This window comes from Nannospalax galili, unplaced genomic scaffold (genome assembly GCF_000622305.1).
Source record: "Nannospalax galili isolate Female #2095 unplaced genomic scaffold, S.galili_v1.0 scaffold482, whole genome shotgun sequence".
Taxonomy (NCBI): Eukaryota; Metazoa; Chordata; class Mammalia; order Rodentia; family Spalacidae; genus Nannospalax; species Nannospalax galili.
The window spans coordinates 796749-813830 of NW_008347521.1; the positions used below are offsets into that span (position 1 = coordinate 796749).

At 42.8% G+C, this 17082-nt stretch overlaps 1 protein-coding gene across 2 annotated transcripts in view; it reads right to left on the reverse strand.

The window, feature by feature from the left end:
- Pik3cb (phosphatidylinositol-4,5-bisphosphate 3-kinase catalytic subunit beta) overlaps positions 1–17082 on the reverse strand; it is a 171177-nt gene that overhangs the window by 140040 nt on the left and 14055 nt on the right. For both annotated transcript variants that reach the window (XM_008844110.3, XM_029568811.1), the window contains exon 2: positions 797–897. The gene's annotated coding sequence lies outside the window, so the exon portion shown is untranslated. The remainder of the gene's footprint in view (positions 1–796; positions 898–17082) is intronic.

Here is a 17082-nt window from a genome sequence, read left to right on the forward strand (position 1 = left end):
AAGCCGCCTAGGGAGCATGAGTGCAGACCTGCCGGCAGACCGACCGGGAGGAGGGAAAAAGTAGGGGGGGGGGGACCCCAAACAGGAAAAAAAAAAAGACTATTTACCAAGAAAAAGTATAATGATAACAATAATAAATAACATTCAGTTAGAAGTGTACTTAGTGGGTTTTGTGCTTGTTTGGGATTTTGTTTTGGTTTGAGATAGGGTCTACTACTATGTAGCCCTGGATGTCCTGAGCCTCAAATTCAAGAGATTTGCCAGCCTCTGCCTCCCAGTGCTGGGATTAAAGACACTGGCCACCATTCCCCACTGTTTGATTTTTTAAAATCTGAGACAGGAACTTACTACACAGTTTGGAATGGCCAAGTACTCCCAACAATGTTCCTGCCTCAGTCTTTGGAGTGAGACGATTACAGACCATGTATCACCAAGTCCACCCGATAAATGTTCATTTAAAAACAACAAAAAACACCTTTATCCAGAGGTAGTGATCCCAGGACTCAGGAGGCTAAAGCAGAAGGATCTCAAGTTCAAGCTAGCCTATGCTAAATAGCCAGTTCCTGACCAGCCTGGGCTACACAGTCTCCAACAAATAGAAGCAAACAAAATAATCTCTATACTAAGCAACCCTAAATATCAGTTTAGTTTAACACAAGGCCTAGGATTGCCCCCCCTTACAAATGCTGCCTCAAGAGATTAACAAAAAGGTGTGAAGTTAACTAAGTCACATTTTCCTTCTGTATTTAATTTCTGAAAAGAATAAGAAGTGAAAACTATAAAATTATAGACTTACCTCAAAATAATAGCCCCCATTTCAGTCATTTAGGAAAACAGGACAGTACATATTTTTTTAAAGTGAAGTTTTCATGGAGGAATCTCAAATTAGAAGATAAACTGAAAAATAAAAGATTGAAGACAAAAACATTAATCTAAATAGACTATTAAATTTTTATTACTGATATGGCATTTAATGACATATCTATACACATCTTTCTTTTTATTTTTGAGACAGGGTCTCCCTGTAGCCCCAGCTGTCCTGGAACTCACTATGTAGACCAGGCTGGCCTTGAACTACAGGGATCCGCCTGCCTCTGCCTCCTGAGTGCTGGGATTAAAGGCGTCCGCCACCACACCCGGCCACATCTTTTTGAGATAGGGTTTCACTATGTAGCACTGGCTGGACTCCTGCAATTGAAGGCACGTAACTCCACAAAAGGATTTGTACACATTTTAATATACTAGCTCAAGAACTTTTTTAGGTTAAGGCCGTGTATCATACTTATTACCTATGTTCTTCGTTCTCATTTTGGGCCATTAACCTTTTTTTTAATGTGTATGTAAGCTACATGTGTGTGGGTGCTGTGGAAGGCATTAGGTCCCCCAGAGCTGGAGTTGTAAGCCACCTGATGTGGGTGCTGGGAATCAAACTCAGGTCCTCTGAAAGAGCAGCATATACTCCTAACCACTGAGTAATCTCTCCAGCCCTTGTCCGTGGGCAGACATCTTTCCCTTCCCTTCCCTTCCCTTCCCTCCCCTTCCCTTCCCTTCCCTTCCCTCCCCTCCCCTCCCCTTCCCTTTCCTTCCTTTCCTCCCTCCCTCCCTTTCTTTTTCTTTCTCTCTCTCTCTTCTTCTCTCTCTCTCTCTTTCTCTCTCTCTCTCTCTTTCTTTCTTTCTATCTTTCACTGGTCTTTTTGAAACAGGGTCTCCCTGTAGCCCCAGCTGGCCTTGAACTGGCCAGAGATCCACCTGCCTCTGCCTCTAGAATTCTGGGATTAAAGGTGTATGCTACCATGCCAGGCTCAAGGCACTAATTCTATATCATATTAAATTAGTATGTATTATCTGTTGGTGTGGTATTGTGTACCCATCTATCACACAGCACTTGGAATGTAAGGCAGGAGAATCATGAGTTTAAAGTCATCTTCAGTTAACTAATGAGTGTGGGGGCCAATCTGAGCTACATGAGACCAAAACAATTACTTTTCAACAGTTTTATGGCTTATCTTTCTCAAACTCATTTGATAGGAGTGCAAATTAGTACAGCCATTACAGAAATCAGTTTGGCAATACCTCAAAAAATTAAAGTGGGGGCTGGAGCAATGGCTCAGAGGTTAAGAGCACTGGCTGCCCTAGAAGAGGACCTGGGTTCAATTCCCAGCACCCACATGGCAACTAACAACCATCCCTAACTCCAGCTCCAGGGGATCCAATGCCCTCTTCTGACCTCTGTGGACACTGAACAACACGGATGCACTTATACACATGCAGACAATACACTCATACACATAAAATAAAAATAATAAAAAACTTTTTTTTTTTTAAGTTGGAAATCAGGCCAAGCATGGTGGCGCACGCCTTTAATCCCAGCACTCAGGAGGCAGAGGAAGGCAGATCTCTGTGAGTTCAAGGCCAGCCTGGTCCACATAGTGAGTTCCAGGACAGCTGGGGCTACAGGGAAACCCTGTCTCAAAAAGACCAATAAAAATAAAATAAAATAAAAAGGTTGGAAATCAAGGTAGAAACCAGACTTTATGATCCTTAAATACATGATAGGCAACAATGATCCTGTCTTCCAGTGTGCTTCAAAACCAGAAACCAGGAACACAATAAGTACTCTACTTTCTGTCAGAGAATGACAAAAATAAGGACAAAACTAGGAAATATAAGCATTCACACTGACCTTTACATACTATTTTTGCCAAGAATTTATACTGGTATCTATATCCAATCCAACACTATAGCATTCTTTTGAATAACAACTCTCCTTACAAGGAGACTTAACTTTTGCTATTGGGGGGGAGGGTACACATGTATGTGCAGGTGGGAATGCACCCCACACACACACAGAGGCCAGGAGGATGTTGGGTGTCTTCCTCTATGGCTACCCCCTTATTACTCCTTTAAACCAGTCTCTCTCACTGAACCCGAAGCGCTCTATTTCTGCTATGCTGGCTGGTCATCAAGGTCCTGTCCATTCTCCCAATGCTGGCGCTCACAGTCATGTCTGACTTTTTACATGGGTACTAGGGATTTGAACTCAGATCCTCATGCTTGCACAGCAAGTGCTTTTAGCCACTGAGCCATCCCTGGACCTTTGTTACCTTTTTTATTTTATTTTATTTTGGTCTTTTTGAGACAGAGTCTCCCTGTAGTGCCAGCTGGCCTAGAACTTGCTATGTAGACCAGGCTGGCCTTGAACTCACAGAGATCAGCCTGCCTCTGCCTCCCAAATGCTGGGACTAACCGCTTGTGCCACAATGCCTGGCCTATCCTTTGCTATCTTTAATACATGATAATAAATTTGCTCAGAACTAAAATTCACCCAGAATAGTTGTAGAACTCATAATTCACACCACTAGAAGAAATTAAATCTCCCAAGTCCAGAGTATTTGTTCACATGCTGTATTTGTTCTCATGCTGTTTATGGTCAAAATGTAAGGTAGCTTGCTAGGTAAGGTTACTCAACACTTGTAATCCCAGAACTTGGGAGGGTGAGGCAGGAAGTTTCCAACTTTGAGGCCAGCCTAGTCCACACAGTGAATTCAATGCCAACCTGGACCACATACAGTAAATCCCCATCTCAAAAAAAAGGCCTATATAGATAGCTTATGTTTAGTTTTAAACTTGTAACATGGTTGTTATTCAATAGCTGTTCATCTACATGTATTTGCATGTGTCTTTATTTCATTTTTGGCTTTTTCTACCCATCCTAACAGACTATGTGTTTATCTTTGCTTATTTGAAACATTAATATGTGCCTAAAGCTGGGCCAGATGGCACAAGATGGTATTCTGAGTTACTCAGGAGGCTGAAGCAGGAGAATGACAAGTTCAAAGCTTGCCAGCGCTACAGAATGAGTTCAAGGCCAGCCTGGGCAATTAAGTGAGATTCTATCTCAAAAAATGAAAAGTTATAGCAAGTCAACATACTACAGAGATGCCTGCATATCCCTGCTTATGTGGCATTATTCATAATGACCAAGCTATGTAATCAACCTGGGTATCCATTAATATAAGAGTGAAATCCACTTGGGAGGCAAGGACAGGTGGATCTCTGTGAGTTCAAGGCCAGCCTGGTCTACATAGTGAGTTCCAGGACAGCTGGGGCTACAGGGAGCTCTGTCTCAAAAAGACCAAAAAAAAAAAAAAAGAAAGAAATCCAAAAGTATGTAATTTGCAGGAAACAGAAGTGGAGAGCATATTAAGCAAAATATCTTAATCTGCACTAGAAAGTACTCTCTATGTGGCACCTAGATTTTACTACTTGGGAAGAAGATGATTAGCTAGTGGGAAGGAGGGGAAACACTGGGGTGTTATGGTCAAAGAACATAATATACTTGAATTAAAACGTCATGATGAGGGGCTGGAGAGATGGCTCAGCAGTTAAGAACACTGGTTGGTCTTGCAGAAGACCTGGGTTCGAATCCCAGCACCCACATGGCAGCTAACAACTGTCCTAACTCCAGTTCCAGGGGATCCGAAAGCTTCTTCTGTCCTCCACGGGCACTGCACGATACGAGTGCACTTAACCTACATGCAGGCAATACATGCATACACATAAAATAAAAATAATAAATATTTTTTAAAATGTCATTATGAAATCCATCACTTTGTACAACAAATAAACAAAAAATAAGCGTCTAGGAGCCAAGTGTGGTGGCACACACCTTTAATCCCAGCATTTGGGAGGCAGGCGGATCTCTGAGTTCAAGGCCAGCTTGGTCTACATAGTGAGTTCTAGGCCAGCTGGAGCTACAGGCAGACATGTCTCAAAAAGACCGAAAAACAATAATACTAAAATAAGCATATGGGGATGTAGCTCAATTGGTAGTGTTTACCTAGCATACAGAAAGCCCTGGGTTTGATTCCAGCATTGGAGAAACCCAATGTGGCAGAGCATGCCTATAAAGCCAAGCACTCAGGACGTAGCGAAGATCAGGGGTTAGTTCAAGGTCACCGTTAGCTATATAGTGAGATCTGGGTCAGCCTGGGTTACATGAGACTATCTCAAAAGACAAAACTAAATAAATTAAAGTAAAAAGTTAAAAACAGGGATATAGTTCAGTAGTAGCAGCATGTGCAGAAAGAAAATAAAGAAAATTATTTTGGGGGGGGGTTCTTTTTGAGACAGGGTCTCCCTGTAGCCCCAGCTGGAGCTCACTATGTAGCCCAGGCTGGCCTTGAACTCACAGAGATCTGCCTACCTCTGTCTCCCGAGTGCTGGAATTAAAGTCGTGCGCCCGATTTTTTTTTTTTTTTTTTTTTTTTTTTCTATTTTGAAAAGTCAGAACTAGGGGCTAGAGAGATGACTCAGCAGTTAAGAGAACTGGCTGCTCTTGCAGAGGACCCAGGTGCAGTTCCCAGCACCCACATGGCAGCCAACAACTATCCATAAGTCCAGGTTCAGGGGATTCAACACCCTCAGCAGGCACTGAACAGCATGGGCACACTTGCATACATGCAGGCAATATACTCATACACATAAACAAATAAAAAAGAGGTTCAGTCGCAACTGAAATGAGGCACAGGTGAAGCACAGACCTTTAATTCTAGCACTAGAGAGGAAGGCAGAGGCAGGCAGATCTCTGTGGATTCCAGGACAGCTAGGGCTACATCATGAGACCCTGTCTCCACAAACAAACAAACAAACAAACAAATAAATAAAATAAAGTACGAACTATACAAAAGTGTTCTCACAAAAGCATACATCCCCAATACATCTCCACGGCTGCCGGTCTGTCTCCTCCCTCCATTCTTTCACAATGTTCCCAATCAAACACTATATGAAATGAATTTCACCAATAGCTGGTTTCTGCATCCTGTGTTTGTTTCTGCACAAAATGAGCAAATGAATATCTATTTTCTTATTTCCTTCCTTTTCTACATAAGACAATTGCTCTTTTCCTTTATTTAAATTTTTAAAATTGCATTTAAAATTTTATTTGGGGTAGACACTCATGCCATCATATGTGTGGGAGTCAGAGAACAATTTTCAGAATTTGGTTGTCTCCTTTCACCATGTGATCAAACTCAGGTCATCAGTCATGGCAGCAAGTCCCTCTACCCACTGAGCCATCTTGGCAGCCCCACTTTTCTTTTTCGAGGCAGGGAGTCAAGCTTCAACTCAAGCTGGTCTTGAACCCACAGCAATCCTCCTTCCTCAGCTTCTCAAGAGGTGGGATTACAAGTACAAACCACCATGACTAGTTTTTATTTTGATTTTTTAAAATATTTTATGTATTTTTTTTTCTTTTGTCTTTTTTTTTTGAAGCATGGTCTCCCTGTAGCCCCAGCTGTCCTGGAACTCACTATGTAGACCAGGCTGGCCTTGAACTCACAGAGATCCACCTGCCTCTGCCTCCCGAGTGCTAGGATTAAAGGCGTGCACCACCACGCCCAGCTTTATGTATTATTTTTATTTTATGTGTACAAGTGTTATGTCTGCGTAACACATGTCTGTAAGTGCACCTGTGTCGTGCAATGCCTGCAGAGGTCAGAAGAGGCTGTTGGATCCCCTGGGGAGTTAAGGACCATTGTTAGCTGCCATGTGGGTGCTAGGATTAGAACCCAGGTCTTGTGCAAGAACAACCCCCTGCCTCTGCCTCCCAAGTGCTGGGACTAAAGGCATGCACCACCACACCCGGCTGATTTTTTTTTTCTTTTTAATCTTTTTTTGAGACAGGACCTCCCTGTAGCCACAGCTGTCTTGGAACTCACTTTGTAGACCAGGCTGGCCTCACAGAGATCCTCCTGCCTCTGCCTCTTGAATGCTGGGAGCCACCATGTTCCCACTGCCTCTTGGGAAGCTGAGGAAGGATTCTATTATACAGACGTAGGATTGTTTATTGCGCATTTACATTATTTCAAGTATTTTTGCAATTACAAACAATGCTACAGTGAATAAATACCTCTGTTTAAGTATTTTGGTATTGTCAGAGGTTTATATTTAGTAGTAATTCCTACAAGCGAATTTTGTTTGTACAACTATTTTAAATTTTTTAAATAAAAATATACCATGAATGCCGGGTGTGGTGGTATATGCCTTTAATCCCAGCACTTAGGAGGTAGAGGCAGGAGGATCTTTGTGAGTTCCAGGCCAGCTGGGGCTACAGGAAGACCCTGTCTCAAAAAGACCAAAAAAAAAAAAAAAATCAGCTGGAGAGATGGTTCAATATATATATATAATTATACCATGAACTCAGCAATTTTGGCTGCTTGCACTGGACTGAACAAGAATGGGGATATTAACTAACCATCAAGTCTCAGAAGGCAGAAGGGGTTATGAGCCTTACCCCTACCTTGTAAACCAGGGGCTTTCCGTGCACACTGGGGAAAGGGGAGTGAGTCATTGTCTTCTGCTGTGGACTCACTAGTGAGTCCAGCTCCAACAGACAGTTCCACACCCACGGTTATACAGATGACCCTAAACTCCACGGGTCACAAAGCAAAAGAAAAAGGCATGAGCAAGGGCAAGAGACTTGCAGGGAGTAGGGGGGTTTGACAGGGTGAGGGAGCTAAGAGGATGGGGGCGGTGATAGCAATCATGTTCAAAACTGGGAAAGAACAAAATAAAAAAGAAAAGCCACAGTCATATATCACAATTACAGAAAACATAATAGTTTATTTGTGAATGCACAAATCTACATCCTTTTTGGTTTTCATTACTGAGAATTACTGGAATGCCTAAGAATTCTTAACTGGCCCTTGGTGTTAAATACCACTGTACACCTACGGCTCTGGCCAGAACCTCTTCACTGCGCTGTAAACCTGTGGGTTGTCTACTTGACATAATCACTTGGCTGTGTAAGGATTTTTTTTTTTTTTTTTTTGGTCTTTTTGAGACAGGGTCTCCCCGTAGCCACAGCTGGCCTGGATTCGCTATGGAAACACGCAGAATGTACAGACATTTCAAACTGTGCCAAGAGAAACCACTGCTAGTCTCTTGCGCTGTTGTCCTCAAGAACCATCACAAAGATAAAAACAAACAAACAAACCTGATTTCATCTCCAAAACTAAACAAACTCTTCCAACACTCCACTGTCCATAATCATTTTAGTAAGCATCAGCACTAGCACTTCTTGGCTGTTTTGTTCCAGCACCTTCCTAATCTGTCTCTCTGCTTCAACTCTTGCCTCTATAATCTACCTGTGCCAGAACAACCAGGATTCCTTCCTAAAAACATCCCAAAGGGAAGCCGGGCGTGGTGGCGCAGGCCTTTGGGCAGGCGGATCTCTGTGAGTCCAAGGCCAACCTGGTCTACAAATTTTTTGGAGGTTGGGTGTGGTGGCACAAGCCTTTAATCCCAGCACTCAGGAGGCAGAGGCAGGTGGATCTCTGTGCGTTCAAGGCCAGACTAGTATACATAGTGAGTTCCAGGCCAGCTTGGGGCTACAGGGAGACCCTGTCTCAAAAAGACCAAAAAAAAAAAATAAACAAAAAAAAAAAAAAAACGGGCAAGGGGTGGTGGCACACGCCTTTAATCCCACCACTCAGGAGGTGGAGGCAGAGGCAGGCAGATCTCTGTGAGTTCAAGGCCAGCCTGGTCTACATAGTGAGTTCCAGGCCAGCTTGGGGCTACAGGGAGCCCCTTTCCCAAAAAAACAAAAAAAAAAAAAAAAACAAAAAAAAAAAAATTCCAAAGGGGTCAGAGAAGATTCAGCAGAAAATAGCTCAGCAGGTAAAAGTGCTATGTATTCAATGCCTGTGCCACCATGCCCTGCCCAATTTAATTTAAAAAGTTAAAACCTCCCAAAAGCTTCCTGCTGCAACCTTATCTCAGTTCCAGCTAGGAATAGTAAGAGAAACCCTATACAACCTGTCTCTGACCACATCTTCCCCTCTCCAATACTCTAGTTGATTTTGCTTTCTCTTCCTCACACCTCTTGTAACTAATTTAGGATTCTACCCCAGTTCTACTTCAACATTTATGTCCCAAGTTGAAAGTAAGGCCCTGAGAGCCTTTATATAAGCACACCAATGTTAAGAGCAGCCTTTGCCATGTACTCCCACATTCCGTCAACACCTTCGTAACATTCACAATTGTCATTTACTGAGTTAAAAGGCTGTTTCTTCTGCTGGAAAACACAGAAAGTATGGAATCCATACAACTTTAAATTTTTTCTTTTATTTTTAGATGTTCCCATTAAGAGGTAGACATGATGGCACATGCCTTTAATCCCAGCACTTGGGGGGCAGAGGCAGGTGGATCTGTGTGAGTTCAAGATCAGCCTTGCCTATATAGTGAATTACAAGCCATCCAAGGTGACATAGTGAAATTGCCTTTAAAAAGACTTTTTAATATTTATTATTTTTATTTTTTGTGTGTATGAGTGCATTGCTTGAATGTATACAAGTGCACCCTAGTCCTGCAATGACCATGGAGGTCAGAAGAAGGTGTTGGATTCCCCTGGAACTGGAGTTATGAATGCCTGTTAGCCACCACCCAGGTCCTCTTCAAGAGCAGCCAGTGCTCTTAACGGCTGAGCCATCTCTCCAACCCTAGTTGTTTTTTGTTTGTTTTGTTTTGTTTGAGACAGGGTCTTGAACTCACAGATCTGCCTACCTCTGGGTCCCCAGTGCTGGGATTAAAGGCATGTACCACCACACCCAGCCTTATTTATTTTCTTGGTTGCAACAGAGAACCTGGATTCAGTTCCAAGGCCCTACATGGCAGCTAACAATTGCCAGAAACTCAAGTTCTAGGGGATCTGACACCCTCTTCTGGGCCCCGCAGGCATTGCATGCACTGGTACACTTACATAAATGCAGGCAAAACACTCGTAGATATCAAATAAAAATAAAAATATTTTAAACAGAAATTTGTAACCGCACAATGAATCTGAGGTGTTTGGTAGCACTCACCTGGGCTGCACTGAGGGATGCTAATGTACCCTTGGTTCTGAACACACAACACAAGCACTTTGCACTGCACACACAGCCTGAAACATCTTGGCTCAGATTCTCAACTACTGTATGTTATAAATTACAATGTTTTCGCTCCACATACAATGCTTTCTGCTCTTAGAGAAACACAACGGTTTAATTATAGAAAGTCAAAACTTTTAATTATTTCCTACCGTCATTCCTCAGCATGCATGTATCAAATATCTTTAGAATGTGTTAAAATATTCTATTTAGGCAAGTATGTAACTGTCAAAAAAAAACAGGGTTGATTTTAAAAATTGCCATTTGAGTTGCTAACTTGTATTTCATAAGAAACTGCTAAATTTTGGCTTGAGATTAGGACACAATTTTATACTATATATTTATGAGAAGTCATATTCCCAGAATGATTATAAAATCAAAACAGCAATTAACTCTGAAAAAAATGATGAAAATGCTCTATATCCTGTAGCATCAAAGTCAGCCAAGATTTAAAATTTTTTCCCCCTGGTCTTTTTGAGACAGGGTCTCCTTGTAGCCCCAGCTGTCCTGGAACTCACTTATGTAGACCAGGCTGGCCTCGAACTCACAAAGATCCACCTGCCTCTGCCTCCCAAGTGTTGTGATTAAAGGCATGCACCACCATGCCCAGCTAAGACTTAGTTCTTTATGTAAAAATAAACAAGCACATCCATCTTATTAGCATGCAAATTTGCTTTCATCTTTAATGCACTGGAAAATTACCTATATACCAAAAAATTATTTTTTTTTTAATTTTTTATTTTTTTTTGGTCTTTTTGAGACAGGGTCTCCCTGTAGCCCTAGCTGTTCTGGAACTCACTATGTAGACTAGGCTGGCCTTGAACTCACAGAGATCTGCCTGCCTCTGCCTCCTGAGTGGTGGGATTAAAGGCTTGCGCCACCACGCCCAGCCTCCAAAAAATTATTTTTAAATAAATTTATGAGGGGCTGGAGAGATGACTGTTAAGAGCATTTGCTCTTGCAGAGGATCCGGGCTCAGTTCCCACCTCATATGGTGGCTCTTAACTGCTCATAACTCTGGCTCCAGGGGATCCAATGTCGTCTTCTAGCTTCTGTGGACACTGCATGCATGTGGTGCACATACATCCATACAGGCATAACACTCATACACATAAAATAAAAATAAACACTAAAAAAAAAATGTATTTCTGAGACAGGGTCTCCCGGTAACCCCAGCTGGCCTGGAACTCGCTATGTATATCAGGCTCGCCCTGAACTCACAGAGATCCACCTGCCTCTGCCTCCTGAGTGCTGGTACAAAAAGCATACGCGCCACCACACCTGGCACATTAAAATATTTTTCCCAGCACTCAGGAGGCAGAAGCAGGCTGATATTTGTGAGGTCAAGACCAGCCAGGTCTACCTAGCAAGTTCCAGGTCAGCTGAGGCTACAGGGAGACCCTGTCTCAAAACAACAAAAAATTATTTATGATTATCAGTAAGTGTTTGGTTTGTATAAGCATTTCATATTCCTATATACCAGGGGTCACATAAGGACTTCTAAAATGAAGGGCTGAAGAGTTATTTAAGCACACTGGCTGTTTTTGCAGAAGACCCGGTGTTGGGGAACCCTGCTGCTAGGGCTGTAGTCCTCCATGTCCAGATAGCTCTAAGGGGCTCAGTGCTATATGGAAGGACTCCCCTTCTCACGGGGGGACTCCTGCTCTCTGCCTGACTTACCTGGAGAGTGCCGCCAAGCACGGATGCCTGACCTTATCTGGAACATGATCTTTGGCATAGTTACCTGGAGTAAAAACTACCCCCAGGTTTTTTCTATATGAGAATTAGGCATTGCCCATAGTCGGATGATAGGATCCCCTGCCACATGTAAATAAAGCACACTATGAGCACCTATCAGCTGAAGCATTGGCTACTGCCCCCACACTATATTTTCCCTAACCCCCACTGAATAAACAGAGCAGTTTCACTGAATCTGGAGCTGTTTGTATCACTGAACCTGCCTCCCCAGAAGGGCTTTCTTCCATCAGTGCTCACTGGCTGTCCTGACCCCATTCGTCCATCGCCTCTGCTCCCTTTGTCCTCGTGGACCAGTGGCCAACAACCCAGGAGGGGAGGGAGAGACCCCACGACCCAGGGTTCGGTTCCCAGCACCCACACTGTGACTAACAATGGTTTGTATCTCCAGTTCCAGGGAATCTAACACCTTCTGTCTTCTACAGGCACTGCATGACACAGTTGCACTTATATACATGCAGGCAATACACTCATATACATAAAAATGAATTAAGAATTTTTTTTTAATTTTCAAATGAAAAGGGGGATGTGAGAGGAAAAAGGTTAACAAGTCCTGCTCTAGACTGAATAAAAGGACATCAGAGGTCAAAAAAGCAAGTAAAGTCAGATGTGGCAACCCATCACTATAATCCCAGTACTCAGAAGGTTAAAGCTGGAGTATGGTTTTGTGTGAGGCCAGCCTGGGCTACTTTGGGAGCCCCTATTTCACTATTTTAAAAAAGAAAAATTTAGGAGCCAAGGAAACTTGTCTATTACATAAATTGCATCTATCAAAATTTACTAAGTTTTAAATAAAACTAATCTTAATATTTACTCCAACTGCCAGGCATGGTGGCAAACACCTGTAATCCCAGCACTCAAGAGACAGAGGCAGGAGGATTACTGCAAGTTTGAGGCCAGCCTGGTCTACAAATCAAGTTCCAATTCAGCTATAGCGAGACATTGTCTTTCCCCTCCCAAAAGTTATTTAAGCCAGGGGTGGTGGTGCACTTGGAGGCAGAGACAGGTGGATCTCTGTGAGTTCAAGGCCACCCTGGTCTACATAGTGAGTTCCAGAACAGCTGGGGCTACAGGGAGACCCTGTCTCAAAAAGACCAAAAAAAAAAAAACGTTATTTAAAAAAATTTTTTTTCTGGGGCTGGAGAGATGGCTCAGCAGTTAAGAGCACTGGCTGCTCTTGCAGAGGACCCAGGTTTAGTAGCTAACACCTCTCCTTAACTCCAGTTCCAGTAGATCCAACACCCTCTTTTGGCCTCTGCAGGAACCAGACACACACATAGTGCACTTACATACATGCAGGCAAAACACTCATACACATAAAAATAAAAAATAAAATCTTAAAAATACACACAACAACAAAAAACTAAGGCTGAGGATGAGGTAACTCCAGAGCTTTCTGCCTCTACTACCCAAGTGCTAGAATTAAAAGGAGGTTCCACCATACAATTTCTTTTAAGGTTTTCTTTAAGTTTTCTTAAAAGTTTTCTTTTAAGGTAAGGTCTCACTGTTGTAGCCCAGGCTGGCCTCACATACTCTAGCTACCTGCCTCAGTCTAGGTTAGGTTAAGTGCTAGAATTGTAGGCATGTACCACTAGGCCCAAGCAAAATAATTCATTGGTAGACATTTTATTTATAAAGTTGACAAGATAGCTAAATGGATAAAGATGCTTGCTAGGCAATATGCAAGCCTGACAGCCTGAGTTCAATCCCTAGGACAATGCTGAAAGGAGAACTGACTCTGGAAAGTTGTCTTCTGATCCCCACACTGAAAGCTGGGCACCTGTGCACTCCCGACAAAATAAATAAATCTAGGAGGTTTTTTTTGTTGTTGTTTTTGGTCTTTTTGAGACAGGGTCTCCCTGTAGCTCCAGCTAGCCTGGAACTCTCTATGTAGGCCAGGCTGACCTTGAACTCACAGAGCTCCACCTGCCTCTGCCTCCGGAGTGCTGGGATTAAAGGCGGGCACTACCATGCCTGGCTAGATTTTGTTTTATTTATTTTATTTGTGTACATATGTGTCTGCATGAGTATATGTGCCTATCTGTGCCCACAAATGTCTGTGCAGGCATGAAGGCCATAAGAGGGCATTGTATCCCTGTAAATTATTTGGAAGTACAGGCATTTGTGGGATGCCTGTTGTTAGATGGATGCTGGGATTCAAACTCTGGTCCTCATGATTGTGCAGCAAGCACTCTTAACTGAGCCATCTCTCCTGACCAGAAATTTAAGAATTCATATGGAATCATCTGTATTACATTTAATCAAGATACTAGGCCAGGTATGTTGAGCAAGAAAGAAAATATATCCTCTGCATTCAAGAATATTATGTTGGGGCTGGAGAGAACACTGGTTGTTCCCACAGAAGACCCAGGTTCGAATCTCAGCACCTACACAGCAGCTAACAACTGTCCGTAAGTCCAGTCCCAGGGGATCCGACAGCCTCTGCTGACCTCCACAGGCATTACATGACACAGGTGCACTTACTTACATGCAGGCAATACATGCATACACATAAAATAAAAACAATAAAAATTTTAAAAATGTATTGTTATTGTGTATGAGTGTACTGGCTGCATGTATGAAAATGCATCCGTGTTATGCAATGTCTGCAGAGGTCAGAAGAGGGCGCTGGGAGCCCTAGAACCGGAGTTACTGACAGCTGTTTTGTGGGTGCTGGAAACTGAATGAACCTGGGTCCTCTGCAAAAGCAACCAATGCTCTTAACTGCTGAGCCATCTCTCCAGCCCCATCCTCTGCATTTTAAAGCTTCATTTTACACTTGAGAATAGAGGCCCTGAGGGAGCGGAGCCATCAGCTGTAATGGCTACAGAGGAAAAGCAGTTCAGGTAGGGCTCTCTGCCACAGCTGAGGATCTTTGGAGAGCTCCTCCTCCTCCTGGCTAGTGTAAAACCTGCTCCAATATCCTTCAGGGCCCTTCCTGCAAAATGACTTACTTTTTGTAGTACAAGTGTTGCTTCGGGTATTTAATGAACACATCTCAGTGTATTGATTGATCATCAAGGTGCTGGGCCAAATGTATTTGTTTTCCCATTACACTTATTTATTTTGTAGTGCACACGCACACTATGGTACACCTGTGAAGGTTAGGGGGCACCTTTCAGGACTTGGTTCTCTGATTCTACCACGTTGTAAGTCCCAGAAATCCAACTCAGGTCATCAGGCAGCAAGTGCCTTTACCCCTCAGAACCATCTCCCTAGTCCTGTTTTTGTCTTTGAGACAGGGTCTCATGTAGCCTAGGCTTGTGTTAACTCACTACGTAGCCAAGGATGACCTTGAACTTCTGATCTTCCTGCCTGTACCTGCTAAGTGCTAGAATTACAGGCCTGCGATAGCATGCCTGGTATTGGATGGGGTACATTAAACATGAGAAAAATATATGTCCTGTCTTCACCAATGTTATCATGGTAGTATTTAGTTGGATTAAGATTTTGGAGCTCATTCATAGAAGGACTGATTTTAAAACAAATACATACCAAGACAAAATTGTGCATGTGTGCGTGCTCACTGGTACTCTACCTTGATATCACCGCTTCTCTCCCTCCCTTTAAAAACAGTGGTTTAATTGTCTCTTTGCAGAGGTGGATACTTTTTTAGTCAGAAGACAAGAGCTGTGGGTGTTTGTTTACAGTTTAAGATGCCTTTTAGGATGTTTCCTCCTTGCTTCAGGGCAGAACTATGAGTCTAATCCTCTGTGTCATCCCAGGTTTCAATACATTCTTTATTCTACTTCTGGCACTGCTAGCAAGTTACAAGAGTTTCTTTATACATTTATATTAGAAATGAAGAATTGGCTGTGGGAAAGTCCACTTCGTATATCCTTTAATATTAGAGCACATGAGTATTTTCCTCTATGAACTTCTTCATGGAACATTTGTTGAGAGGGAGTGTTTTCAGTTGTGAGGCTTTGGGGATGCACAGTTGAAGAAGGCTCATGGTTTATGGACTTTTTTTTGGTCTTTTTGAGACAGGGTCTCCCTGTAGCCCCAGCTGGCCTGGAACTCACTATGTAGACCACGCTGGCCTTAACCTCACCGAGATCCACCTGCCTCTGCCTCCCAAATGCTGGGATTAAAGCCTTGCGCCACCACACCCAGCGGTTTATGGACTTTAAAAAAGAGAAAGAAGACACAAGAGATGATTCTAATATGATGTGTTAAGTACAAATGATGGCACTTATCCATTTAGTCTGTAGGGATAGGGTCCCTTGGAGGTTCCTGAGCTTACTCTTTAGAGTTCTGGTTAAAACCATTCTCATAACAGTGTTAAGATATGTTCTGCAATGGAGAGATGGCTTAATGGTGTTCTTTTAGAGGACCTGAGGTCGGTTCCCAGCACCTATGTTAGGTGGCTTACAATAACCTCTAACTCCAGCTCCAGGGAGATCTGACACTCTGGTCTCAGTATCCACACACAGACATACACAAACATATAGTTAAAAAGAAGAAAAATGACATTATTTGCCTTTTTAAAAATTTAGATTTAAGCCGGGCGTGGTGGCGCGTGCCTTTAATCCCAGTACTCCGGAGGCAGAGGCAGGCGGATCTCTGTGAGTTCAAGGCCAGCCTGGTCTACATAGTGAGTTCCAGGACAGTTGGGGCCACAGGGAGACCCTGTCTCAAAAAGACCAAAAAAAAAAAAAAAAAAAAAAAGAGAGAGAGAGAGAGAATCCTTAATTTCTGCTGGGGTTGGTGGGGCAGACTTACTAATAATCCAAGCACTGGAGGACAGAGAGTTTAATGGTAGCCTGAGCTATGTACGTAATGAGACCTTGCCTTAAAAACACAAGCAAAACAAAACAATTCTCAAACTCCTTCTAGGGTATACTGTGAACAGCTTTTAGAAGATTCAATACACATAAAGATCAGATAGACACCACACCTGTAATCTCAACACTTGGAAGGTATAGGAAGGAAGATCAGGAGTTCAAGGTCAGCCTCAGCTACTAAGGAGTGCGGAGACCAGCTTGAGCTACAAGAAACCCACTTTCAAAAGTAATAATTATGAGGAGGAGGATAAAAAAGATTATGAAGTTCATCTGCATCAATCAGATCAACGGGGCCATCATTCTACATAGACTGAGAAAAAGATGTGTTAACAATTACACACACATCAGTATTTTATCAAATTGTCAGCAATAATTTTTCAATCTTAGAGAGATAAGCATAGGACCACCTCTCCTGTGTTTATTCACCCACACTCAGCATAACAGGAGTCTCAGGAATGACAGGAGATGCAATGTAGTGAGGGCTAAGACTGAAATGAGCTCTGAAACGCAGCAAAGTTGGGACCTGAGGTAAATTACTCTTGAAAAGAGACCAATAGGAAGTAAAGAGCTATAAGAGCTTTCAGAAAAACAGCCACATAGGAGGTTAATTTCTT